This window comes from Lytechinus pictus, chromosome 7 (genome assembly GCF_037042905.1).
Source record: "Lytechinus pictus isolate F3 Inbred chromosome 7, Lp3.0, whole genome shotgun sequence".
Classification (NCBI taxonomy): Eukaryota; Metazoa; Echinodermata; class Echinoidea; order Temnopleuroida; family Toxopneustidae; genus Lytechinus; species Lytechinus pictus.
In genome coordinates this window covers 42,804,171-42,813,696 of record NC_087251.1, presented here as the reverse complement: position 1 = coordinate 42,813,696, position 9,526 = coordinate 42,804,171, and positions in this window count along the sequence as shown.

Below are 9,526 nucleotides of genomic sequence, written 5' to 3'. Positions count from 1 at the left end.
ATTATGGTGAAGCCAATTTAAAAGGAGGTGAGGCAAGTTTCAATTGAGGTTTTTAAAAAGAATAAACTATTATGGTGAAGCCAGTTTAAAAGGAGGTGAGGCAAGTTTCAATGGAGGTTTTTAAAAAGAATAAACTGTACTACAAATTTAAAAGGAGGCGACGCAAGTTTCAATAGAGGTTTTTAAAAAGAATAAACTGTACTACAAATTATGGTGAAGCCAATTTAAAAGGAGGTGAGGCAAGTTTCAATGGAGGTTTTTAAAAAAGAATAAACTGTACTACAAATTATGGTGAAGCCAATTCAAAAGGAGGTGAGGCAAGTTTCAATGGAGGTTTAAAAAAATAAACTGTATTATGGTGAAGCCAATTTAAAAGGAGGTGAGGCAAGTTTCAATTGAGGTTTTTAAAAAGAATAAACTGTATTATGGTGAAGCCAGTTTAAAAGGAGGTGAGGCAAGTTTCAATGGAGGTTTTTAAAAAGAATAAACTGTACTACAAATTTAAAAGGAGGCGACGCAAGTTTCAATAGAGGTTTTTAAAAAGAATTAATAAACTGTACTACAAATTATGGTGAAGCCAATTTAAAAGGAGGTGAGGCAATTAGTTTTAATGGAGGTTTTTAAAAAGAATAAACTGTACTAAGAATTGTGGTGAAGCCAATTTAAAAGGAGGTGAGGCAAGTTTCAATGGAGGTTTTTAAAAAGAATAAACTGTATATGGTGAAGCCAATTTAAAAGGAGGTGAGGCATGTTTCAATGGAGGTTTTTAAAAAGAATAAACTGTACTACAAATTATGGTGAAGCCAATTTAAAAGGAGGTGAGGCAAGTTTCAATGCAGGTTTTTAAAAAGAATAAACTGTATTATGGTGAAGCCAATTTAAAAGGAGGTGAGGCAAGTTTCAATGGAGGTTTTTAAAAAGAATAAACTGTATTATGGTGAAGCCAGTTTAAAAGGAGGTGAGGCAAGTTTCAATGGAAGTTTTTAAAAAAGAATAAACTGTACTACAAATTTAAAAGGAGGCGACGCAAGTGTCAATGGAGGGTTTTAAAAAGAATAAACTGTACTACAAATTTAAAAGGAGGCGAGGCAAGTTTCAATGGAGGTTTTTAAAAAGAATAAACTGTACTACAAATTATGGTGAAGCCAATTTAAAAGGAGGTGAGGCAAGTTTCAATGGAGGTTTTTAAAAAGAATAAACTGTATTACAAATTATGGTGAAGCCAATTTAAAAGGAGGTGAGGCAATTAGTTAATGGAGGTTTTTAAAAAGAATAAACTGTATTACAAGTTATGGTGAAGGCAATTTGAGAGGAGGTGAGGCATGTCTACAATGATTTTTTTTTAAAGAATGATAAGTGTAGAATATAATTCAAATGATGAAGCCATCTTGAGAGGTGCATGAGGCAAGTCTACAATGAGGTTTCTAAAAACAATGAATAGTGAAGAAAAAGATCGCAATTGCTTTTAATAATCCACAAAATTGTGTAGTTATTTATTTCATGCAAATTGCTATTAATTGATTATGCTCATTTGTGCATAATTAGTATACTATACCTATTCCTCTAACTCCCTAAATAAAGCTCCAAATGTTCTAATTTTTGGTTTAGAAACTCTTTGTGGTGTTCTTCGATAGTGTATTTCTTGTGTTTTTACCTTTGTATTGCATTGTTTTTTTTCAACGATGCTCGGACTCTCGTAACAGCATAAAATAAATCAGTTTAGTTCAACAAAACTAAAAACAATTAGGCATTCATGAATTTTGGTTGAAAACGCATATTCCATTGACGTGGTACACAAATATCACAATTTTGAGCCATTTTTGTCTGATATGCACTTACAAATTGTTTGGTAATTTTCAGAACCCAGTACCCGGGCTTCGCAAAACTGGTCTCAAAACATGCAAAAGACTTTTTTTTTTAAATCGCAGAGCTCAGAGCCCCCCCCCCCCCCCCCTGCGTAAATAGGTTAAGTTTGCATTAATTTTGAACTTTTCCATTCCCAAATACGTAATATCCCCTCCCCAAAAATGCAATTGTCACTGAAATGGAATATACATAATATATTTTTTAATAAGCCATGTTTTGCAAAATAATCATCATGTCATCCTTTGTCAACAAGAAATCTGTACATGTCCTCTGGAAGAAAATAATACCTCGGCCGCCTATTAAATTCTAAGTTTTGATTTTGTAAGTATTTTACTTAGCAATTTGGCTGGCTTATCAAAATGCTTAAACTTGTATGCAGATCAGATCTCAGAATTTACCTTATCCAAATTGAACTAAATACTAATACCCATTGTGATGTTATAAATTTTGAGCCAAATAGTGCCAAATGTGTGAATGTATTTCTGTGCGTATCATTTTTGTATATGTAGACTTAAGTCTAGTAGATGGCTGACTTACATTTAAGCAAAATATTTAGCCAAAAAAAAATGCAATTGAATACCAAAGATGGATAAGTATTTTACTTTTGCAAAATACTGAGTAAAATATACTTGAAATTGTGGCTTTAAGAGTAGCATTGAATACCCGCCCTGTTCCTCATCATCATTATCATCCCACTACTTGACTGAACCATATAGTATTAAACAAAGCTAATTCCACATGTTCAGGGAGGAATTAATCGTTGTATCACTTGACATTAAGGAGAAACTTAGAATATTTCTTATTTCCTATAATAAAATACAAAAGAAATAGTGAGAGGATGACGTCATCAGTCTCCTCAGGTGCATACAGACCAGGATGTGCATATAACTGTTTTTTTTAATTAAGCAAAACTTTAAAATGTCATAACTTGCTTCATCATTTGAATTATATTCTACACTTATCATTCTTTAAAAAAAATCATTGTAGACATGCCTCACCTCCTCTCAAATTGCCTTCACCATAACTTGTAATACAGTTTATTCTTTTAAAAAACCTCCATTAACTAATTGCCTCACCTCCTTTTAAATTGGCTTCACCATAATTTGTAATACAGTTTATTCTTTTTAAAAACCTCCATTGAAACTTGCCTCACCTCCTTTTAAATTGGCTTCACCATAATTTGTAGTACAGTTTATTCTTTTTAAGAACCTCCATTGAAACTTGCCTCGCCTCCTTTTAAATTTGTAGTACGGTTTCTTCTTTTTAAAAACCTCCATTGTCACTTGCGTCGCCTCCTTTTAAATTTGTAGTACAGTTTATTCTTTTTTAAAAACTTCCATTGAAACTTGCCTCACCTCCTTTTAAACTGGCTTCACCATAATACAGTTTATTCTTTTTAAAAACCTCCATTGAAACTTGCCTCACCTCCTTTTAAATTGGCTTCACCATAATACAGTTTATTCTTTTTAAAAACCTCCATTGAAACTTGCCTCACCTCCTTTTAAATTGGCTTCATAATTTGTAGTACAGTTTTTTCTTTTTAAAAACCTCCATTGAAACTTGCCTCGCCTCCTTTTAAATTTGTAGTACAGTTTATTCTTTTTTAAAACCTCTATTGAAACTTGCGTCGCCTCCTTTTAAATTGGCTTCACCATAATACAGTTTATTCTTTTTAAAAACCTCCATTGAAACTTGTCTCACCTCCTTTTAAATTGGCTTCATAATTTGTAGTACAGTTTTTTCTTTTTAAAAACCTCCATTGAAACTTGCCTCGCCTCCTTTTAAATTTGTAGTACAGTTTATTCTTTTTAAAAACCTCCATTGACACTTGCGTCGCCTCCTTTTAAATTTGTAGTACAGTTTATTCTTTTTTAAAAACTTCCATTGAAACTTGCCTCACCTCCTTTTAAATTGGCTTCACCATAATTTGTAGTACAGTTTATTCTTTTTAAAAACCTCCATTGAAACTTGCCTCACCTCCTTTTAAATTGGCTTCACCATATACAGTTTATTCTTTTTAAAAACCTCCATTGAAACTTGCCTCACCTCCTTTTAAATTGGCTTCACCACAATTCTTAGTACAGTTTATTCTTTTTAAAAACCTCCATTAAAACTTGCCTCACCTCCTTTTAAATTGGCTTCACCATAAGTTGTAGTACAGTTTATTCTTTTTAAAAACCTCTATTGAAACTTGCGTCGCCTCCTTTTAAATTTGTAGTACAGTTTATTCTTTTTAAAAACCTCCATTGAAACTTGCCTCACCTCCTTTTAAATTGGCTTCACCATAATACGGTTTTTTTTTTCAACCTCCATTGAAACTTGCCTCACCTCCTTTTGAATTGGCTTCACCATAATTTGTAGTACAGTTTATTCTTTTTTAAAAACCTCCATTGAAACTTGCCTCACCTCCTTTTGAATTGGCTTCACCATAATTTGTAGTACAGTTTATTCTTTTTTAAAAACCTCCATTGAAACTTGCCTCGCCTCCTTTTAAATTTGTAGTACAGTTTATTCTTTTTAAAAACCTCAATTGAAACTTGCCTCACCTCCTTTTAAATTGGCTTCACCATAATTCTTAGTATAGTTTTTTTTTTTTTTTTAAACCTCCATTGAATCTTGCCTCACCTCCTTTTAAATTGGCTTCACCATAATACAGTTTATTCTTTTTAAAAACTTCCATTGAAACTTGCCTCACCTCCTTTTAAACTGGCTTCACCATAATACAGTTTATTCTTTTTAAAAACCTCCATTGAAACTTGCCTCGCCTCCTTTTAAATTTGTAGTACAGTTTATTCTTTTTTAAAACCTCTATTGAAACTTGCGTCGCCTCCTTTTAAATTGGCTTCACCATAATACAGTTTATTCTTTTTAAAAACCTCCATTGAAACTTGTCTCACCTCCTTTTAAATTGGCTTCATAATTTGTAGTACAGTTTTTTCTTTTTAAAAACCTCCATTGAAACTTGCCTCGCCTCCTTTTAAATTTGTAGTACAGTTTATTCTTTTTAAAAACCTCCATTGACACTTGCGTCGCCTTCTTTTAAATTTGTAGTACAGTTTATTCTTTTTTAAAAACTTCCATTGAAACTTGCCTCACCTCCTTTTAAATTGGCTTCACCATAATTTGTAGTACAGTTTATTCTTTTTTAAAAACCTCCATTGAAACTTGCCTCACATCCTTTTGAATTGGCTTCACCATAATTTGTAGTACAGTTTATTCTTTTTAAAAAACCTCCATTGAAACTTGCCTCGCCTCCTTTTAAATTTGTAGTACAGTTTATTCTTTTTAAAAACCTCAATTGAAACTTGCCTCACCTCCTCCCAGGACCAAAATCCAATTGAAACCAGTTGGATTTCCAACTGGTTTCAATTGGTTTCAATTGGTTTTAACTGGTTTCAATTGGTTTTAACTTGAATTTAACAATTTCCATTTGAAACCAATTGAAACCAGTTGGGCAACCGGAAATCCTAACTACAACCAGTTGGGTAACTGGGAATGACTTCCAATTGGAAATGATTTCTAACTGGAACCAGTTGAGTAACTGGAAATCCCAACTGGAACCAGTTGGGCAACTGGAAATCCTAACTGGAACCAGTTGGGCAACTGGAAATCCTAACTGGAACCAGTTGGGTAACTGGAAATCCTAACTGGAACCAGTTGGGTAACTGGAAATGACTTCCAATTGGAAATGATTTCTAACTGGAACCAGTTGAGTAACTGGAAATCCCAACTGGAACCAGTTGGGCAACTGGAAATCCTAACTGGAACCAGTTGGGTAACTGGAAATGACTTCCAATTGGAAATGATTTCTAACTGGAACCAGTTGAGTAACTGGAAATCCCAACTGGAACCAGTTGGGCAACTGGAAATCCTAACTGGAACCAGTTGGGTAACTGGAAATGACTTCCAATTGGAAATGATTTCTAACTGGAACCAGTTGAGTAACTGGAAATCCCAACTGGAACCAGTTGGGCAACTGGAAATCCTAACTGGAACCAGTTGGGTAACTGGAAATCCTAACTGGAACCAGTTGGGTAACTGGAAATGACTTCCAACTGGAAATAATTTCTAACTGGAACCAGTTGGGTAACTGGAAATCTTAACTTGAACCATGTAGTTGTGTAACTGGAAATCCTAACTGGTACCAATTGGGTAACTGGAGATGACTTCTGACTGGAAAGATGGGTAACTGGAAATGAATTCTAATTGGAACCAGTTGGGTAACTGGAAATAAAACTGGAACCAGTTGGGCAACTGGAAATGATTTCCAATTGGTTTCCAATTGGAAATTTTCCAGTTACCCAACTGGATCCAATTGAAACCAGTTAATTTGCATATCATCTACCAGTGTGCACAGATTAATGTTTTATGAGATTCATCATCATTAACAATGTATCTATTTTTCTCTTTTCAATTTCAAGTACCACACTTTTTAAAGATAAGTATTTAAAATACTTTGCAGTGAAAACCATGTTCATAAATGTTATAGATTATAATTAAAACAGATTAAAGGATAATTAGTTCACCACTAACTGTTACCAAATTGCATCAAATAAAAATACATATATCTGAAGATCTTCCATATAAATTATATATATATGAAAGTCTGTATTCTATCAATGCCCTTTACATTGGTTTTAATAGACATATAACACTGCTTCTATGTTGGCATGAGCAATAGTTAGTGCAAATGCTAATTAATTTGTAACTAATTAAGTTCATTCCAACTGGAAGTTCCAATTGGATCCAGTTGGAAACCAATTGGTTTCAACTGGTTCCAGTTGAAACCAGTTGCCTTCAATTGGTTTCAACTGGAACCAATTGAAACCAGTTGCCTCCAATTGGATTCAACTGGTTTTAATAGGGAAATTGGAACAACTGGAACCAATTGACACAAATTGCCAACTGGTTCCAGTTGCCCAATTGGTTTTAACTGGAACCAATTGGCAACTGGTTTTCAATTGGAACCAATTGGTTTTAACTGGAACCAATTGGCAACTGGTTTTCAATTGGAACCAGTTGTTCCAATTTCCCTATTGAAACCAGTTGGCCAACTGCTTTCAATTGGTTTTGCCCTAATTGCTTTTAACTGGATTTTGGTCCTGGGCTTTTAAATTGGCTTCACCATAATTTGTAGTACAGTTTATTCTTTTTAAAAACCTCCATTGAAACTTGCCTCACCTCCTTTTGAATTGGCTTCACCATAATTTGTAGTACAGTTTATTCTTTTTTAAAAACCTCCATTGAAACTTGCCTCGCCTCCTTTTAAATTTGTAGTACAGTTTATTCTTTTTAAAAACCTCAATTGAAACTTGCCTCACCTCCTTTTAAATTGGCTTCACCATAATTTGTAGTACAGTTTATTCTTCTTAAAAACCTCCATTGAAACTTGCCTCACCTCCTTTTAAATTGGCTTCACCATAATTCTTAGTATAGTTTTTTTTTTTTTTTTTAAACCTCCATTGAATCTTGCCTCACCTCCTTTTAAATTGGCTTCACCATAATACAGTTTATTATTTTTTAAAACCTCCATTGAAACTTGTCTCACCTCCTTTTAAATTGGCTTCACCATAATATTCAGGTAAGGTATATTCATTCTTTTTTTAAAAACATCATTGTTCACTTCCCTCACCTATAGATCATTTGGCTATATATATAATACCTTTTATTCTACACTATTCTTCCCTTTAAAAAAAAACCTGATTGTACTCCTGCCTCCCCTGATCTGACATTTAATGCGTCTCAACGTACTGTACATAGTGTTATTTTATTATCTCTTTATATGGGAAACTTCGTTTTACCGAATTGCCATGCACTCTCTCCGACGCGTTTGAAGTCTTAGACAGCATGGAATACTACCAGCCGATGATACACACACGCACACACACACACGTTATTTGACAACTTGTCTCTGGAGCCAAAGTTCCTCGCATATAACTATCTGCATGCCTGCACGCAGTGTGTATTGAACACGCACGACCACGATCTAATGAATATTCATCGGCGAGAGTGACGTCATTTTACGAGTCTCCTTTCAAACTTGGATCATAAGTGCCTACCGTTTGTATCACACAAATTACAGTTCAGCGAAATTAAATTGAAGAGCGCCATCATTATTGTTAAAGAGAATCAACTACTGATCTTCCCACTTTTCGTTTTATATCTATAGAATCAAACGATGGAAGTATTCCAATGAAAAAAAAATATATATAAAAACAAAGAATGCATGGCTAGGGGGGGGGGAGGAGGAGGTGTGGACTCCCACGGTCCCACCGTAAAATTATACCCACCCCCCCCCAAAAAAAAAAAAAAAAAAGTTATATGCACATTATCATGAATATTCATTAGGTGGGCTGATGTCACATCCCCACTTTCCTTTTTCTTGTTATACATGAAATCATGTTTCATTTTTTTCATACACGTGTAAGTGATGTGTCTCCATCATGATGAAATAAGTTGCGGCATTAAATAACTAATGCACTTCATCAGTCGTCAATCCAATTGTTCTTGGTAGAAATTTTTTGAATAAACGTAGTTTCATATAATAAAATATAAAAGAACAAGTGTGGATATGACATTATCAGCCCACCTAATGAATATTCATAAAGACATACCTAGAACTGTTTCACCGGAATAATGCAAATCTTTAAAGGGGAATCCAACCCTAATAAAAACTTGTTTTTATAAGAAAACGAAAAATCAGACAAGTTGATAGGTGAAAGTTTGAACAATATTGGACAAACAACAAGAAAGTTGTGAATTTTTTAAATTGTAAATATTGGTAATCACTATACTCAAAGAGACATCAAATTGGCCGCATATGGGATGTCATAGTGATGTAAGGCAAGGACTACTCTTCCATGTACTCCAATACGGCTAAAAATGTCATTTTTCCCAAAAGTTTTATTTCAAATTATATTTTTCTTTCATGAGGACATTAAATAATATACTACCTGGGTTATATTTAGATACTGCCCCAGGGGAATGGGTACTTAGGAGAAAACCACAAATCCCTGATAATAAAGTACATGGCCTATAGGAAAGTTGTCCTTGCCCCTTGTCATAATTTACTTACCCAGTTGCCAATTTGAAATCTACGTACTATTAGTGATCTCACTTTTAAAGCAGCTATACCTTTCTTATTGCTTGTCTGATTTCTTTCAAACTTTCACCACTTTTTAATTGATTTTTCTCCTTCCCAACACAACATTCTATGGCCAAGGCTGGATTCCCCTTTAAACTTCAATAACTTAAGTTTTTATCTGATTTTGATCAAATTTTCAGCATCTTGCTCTGTGAATTTTACTCTATTATTGAGATATAAATATTCCCAGTCTGGAAAATCACTTTAATTTATTTGGGAGCCCATTTAGGAGTGATTTTTTTTTCTTTTTTCTTCTCAATCTGTCGATTTTTAAATAAAGGCACAAAGTCAATCCTGGATCCGCGGCTTTGAAGGGTACCACAGGGCGGTTTTCCATTGACCAGTGGTAAAAGGGGACTTCTTTTCTTCATTTTCATCCCCCTACCCCTCTCTCTTCTCTCAAATCTGTCTCCCTAATCGCCCCCTTCCCTCTCTATCTCAATCTCACTCACCTGCACAGCCCCCCCCTCAGTCCTTTTACTTTGTGATCACTGTTTTTATTAGTTTCGTCCTGTT